We start from the raw sequence: 4,312 nt of genomic DNA on the forward strand, positions 1-4,312 counted from the left end.
GTTTATTTTATGGTTTTTCCTTTTTTAGTTTTTTTTAGTTTTTTACTTTTTTTCTTTTTAGTTTTTTTTATTGGTTTTTGCCTTTTTTTAGCTTTTTTTTTTTTCGTTTTTTCTTTTTATTTTTTTTTGTAGTTTTTATCTTTTTTATTTTTTTTTATTTTTATTCATATTTTTTAGCTTTCTTTTTATCTTTTATTTTTCAGTTTTTTCCTTTTTATCTTTTATTTTTCAGTTTTTTCCTTTTTTTTATTTTTTTTCTTTTTTAGTTTTTAGTTTTTTTTTAGTTTTTTACCTTTTTTTAGTTTTTTTAGTTTTTTCAGTTTTTTAGCTTTTTTAGTTTTTTTTATTAGTTTTTAGTTTTTTTTGTAGTTTTTGCCTTTTTTAGTTTTTTCAGTTTTTTTTAGTTTTTAGTTTTTTACCTTTTTTTAGTTTTTTTTAGTTTTTTAGCTTTTTTAGTTTTTTTTCTTCTTTTGTATTAGTGTGAAATAATTCAGACGTCATATGCACCTGATCCACAGATCCACAGACAGACAGACAACTTATTTTTATATATATTATTCATATTTTTTAGCTTTCTTTTTATCTTTTATTTTTCAGTTTTTTCCTTTTTATCTTTTATTTTTCAGTTTTTTCCTTTTTTTTAGTTTTTTTCTTTTTTAGTTTTTAGTTTTTTTTTAGTTTTTTACCTTTTTTTAGTTTTTTTAGTTTTTTCAGTTTTTTAGCTTTTTTAGTTTTTTTTATTAGTTTTTAGTTTTTTGTAGTTTTTGCCTTTTTTTTAGTTTTTTCAGTTTTTTTTTTAGTTTTTAGTTTTTTACCTTTTTTTACTTTTTTTTAGTTTTTTAGCTTTTTTAGTTTTTTTTCTTCTTTTGTATTAGTGTGAAATAATTCAGACGTCATATGCACCTGATCCACAGATCCACAGATCCACAGACAACTTATTTTTATATATATAGATAAGATATAATCTGGCGTAACGGACAGACAACTTATTTTTATATATATAGATATATATTCACAGGTGGGACTTAGGGACACAACTACAATGGCGCGTAACCAATATGGCGCGTAACGACTTACGCGCGCGGGGGGGCTTGGGGGAACGCAAAAAACTTGCTGCTGATAGAGAAAGTAAGAAAAGAAATCGTGCCGAGGAATCACAAGAACAGCAAGAAAACAGGCTTGCAGCTGATAGAGAAAATAAGAAAAGAAAGTGTGCCGAGGAATCACAAGAAAACAGGCTTGCGGCTAAAGAACGCAAAACCGCGCAGTTAGATGAAAATCCACCTGGAAAGCGAGAGTCAAAACATATCAAAACTGAAAATGATAGCGATGATGATTGGGTTTGGGATTTTGACTTGGATAAGGACATCAATGCCTACCAGATTTAAGTTAAAAAACAAAGGTTCGGCGATATGTACTTCATAGTGACGCTGAAAAATAAAGAAGAAAAAAAAACTGAAAAAATGTAAAAAACTAAAAAGAAAAAACACTCAAAGATAAATTACAGACCGGGACACAAATGACGACCGACACAGAGGGAATATAAATGACGACCAGGAACCTCAAAGAAAAATTACAGACTGGGACACCCGGACACAAATCACGACCGGGAATATAAATGACGACCGGGAGGCAGGGACACAACAAAAACGGGGACGCCGGGGGCACAGACGGGATATATAATTGACGACCGAGACACAGGGATTGTTTGAATAGAAATTACAGACCGGGACACCGGGACACAAATGACGACCGGGACACTGGGACAGAGGGAATATAAATGACGACTGGGACACTCAAAGAGAAAATACAAACTGGGACGCCAGGACACAAATGATGACCGGGACACAGGGAATATAAATGCTATTTATATGCACAGAATGTTGTACATTCGCATGTTTTACGTAGTTAAAAATATATATTTATATCTATCTCTATTCACAGGTGGGACACAGGGACACAGCTACAATGGCGCGTAACTAATATGGCGCGTAACGACTTACGCGCGCGGGGGGGGCTTGGGGGGTTTGGGGGGCGCGAAGCGCCCAAACCAACTAGGTGTTGGGGTGGGGCGAAGCGCCACCCCAACAGCTAGTCTATATATATAAAAATAAGTTGTCTGTCTGTCTGTCTGTGGATCAGGTGACGTCATGTTTCTGTGTCGGCTGAAGTCATGAAATTAGTTGTCGTCATTTTTGCTTTGACGGTGACGTCATTCAGGATATTTAAGACATATGTTCACGTAGAAATCTATTAATGTTTAAGTTTACAATGACTGATGAACTTACCATGGCAAAAGCCGATGAAGATGCTCAAAGAGTCTATGCCAAAAAACTTGCTGCTGATAGAGAAAGTCAGAAAAGAAAGCGTGCCGAGGAATCAAAAGAACAGCAAGGGAACAGGCTTGAGGCTAAAGAACGCAAAACCGCGCAGTTAGATGAAGATCCACCTGGACAGCGAGAGTCAAAACATATCAAAACTGAAAATGATAGCGATGATGATTGGGTTTGGGATTGTGACTTGGATAAAGTCATCAATGCCTACCAGATTTTAGTTAAAAAAAACAATGGTTCGGCGATATGTATTTCATAGTGACGCTGAAAAATAAAGAAGAAAAAGAAAACTGAAAAAAAGAAAAAATGTAAAAAAACTAAAAATACTAAAAAGAAAAAACACTCAAAGAGAAATTACAGACCGGGACACAAATGACGACCGGGACAGAGGGAATATAAATAACGACCGGGACACTCAAAGAAAAATTACAGACTGGGATACCGGGACACAAATATCGTGAACAAAGTTACAGTACGAGTGATCTATTGTTGTATGTACAAAATAACATTTCCAAATTAATGTCGGAACAAAAAGACATTTATGATACGATAGACTCAATTTCAGGACGTATACAACTACCTGCTGATTTCTGTAATTTAGTGACGTCCAAAAATGAATTGATTGAAAAAGTATTTCCGAATATTCTAAAAAATTATAAAAATAATAAATGGCTAAGTGAAAGAGCGATTCTCGCACCCAAAAATATAGACGTCCACGAAATCAACAATATTATTTTGACCAAGATTCGAGACCAGGCAGTCCTTTACAAGTCAGTCGACACAGTTTTGGAACCAAATGAAGCGGTTAATTATCCATCTGAATTTTTAAATTCCATAGATCTTTCAGGGTTTCCACCACACGTGCTACAACTAAAAATAGGCGTACCAATAATACTTTTAAGAAATATCAACCCACCAAAGCTTTGCAATGGCACGCGACTTGCCGTAAAAAAAAAAAATGGAAAACCTAATAGAGGCCACAATCTTGACAGGGCCTTTGAGGGTGAGGCTGTTCTTATTCCTCGAATTCCCATGATTCCAACGGATCTGCGCCTTTTCAATTTAAAAGATTGCAATTCCCAATTCGATTAGCATTTGCAATCACCATTAACAAAGCTCAATATCAATCATTAGAAAAATGTGGTATAGATCTTAATACTGATTGTTTTTCCCATGGACACTTGAACGTTGCATGTTCGAGGGTTTGTAAACCTGACAATCTATTTATATGCAACGACAATTGGACAGCGAAGAATGTTGTATATTCGCGTTTTACGCAGTTAATTTGTATTGTATCTATCTATCTATCTATCTATATAAAAACGAGTTGTGTGTATGCATGTTTGTTTGTTTGTAAAAAGAGCGTTTGCATATGACGTCATTATTAGTGCATACGGCTTTGTATATGCACAGACAATGGGAAAGCCAAGAATGTTGTATATTTGCAATTTTCACGTAGTTTAACTCCTTCAGACGAAATGAATGCTTGCCTGAAAAATTCGAATTTATGGGCACACGTAAAAATATTAAAATTAACTACAAATATGCGTGTCCGATTGCAAAACGATGACTCTGGTCAAACATTTTCAGATCAATTTCTGGCAATCTGAAACGGAAAGCTCCCAGTAGTGGGAAAGCCAAAAATGTTGTATATTCGCAATTTTTACGTAGTTTGAAACACATATATAAATCTATCTATATTCACAGGTGAGACACAGGGACACAACTACAATGGCGCGTAACTAATATGGCGCGTAACGACTTACGCGCGCGGGGGGGCTTGGGGGCGCGAAGCGCCCCACCAACTAGGTGTTGGGGTGGCGCGAAGCGCCACCCCAACAGCTTGTATATCTATATATATATAAATAAGTTGTCTGTTATGTCTGTTACACTATGTCTGTTACGCCGGATTATATCTTTTATATATATAAACGAAAACAAACTAATATGTAAAAACTGGGAATCGCATAAATATTTCG

The sequence above is a fragment of the Artemia franciscana genome, chromosome 7, assembly GCF_032884065.1.
Source record: "Artemia franciscana chromosome 7, ASM3288406v1, whole genome shotgun sequence".
Lineage (NCBI taxonomy): Eukaryota > Metazoa > Arthropoda > Branchiopoda > Anostraca > Artemiidae > Artemia > Artemia franciscana.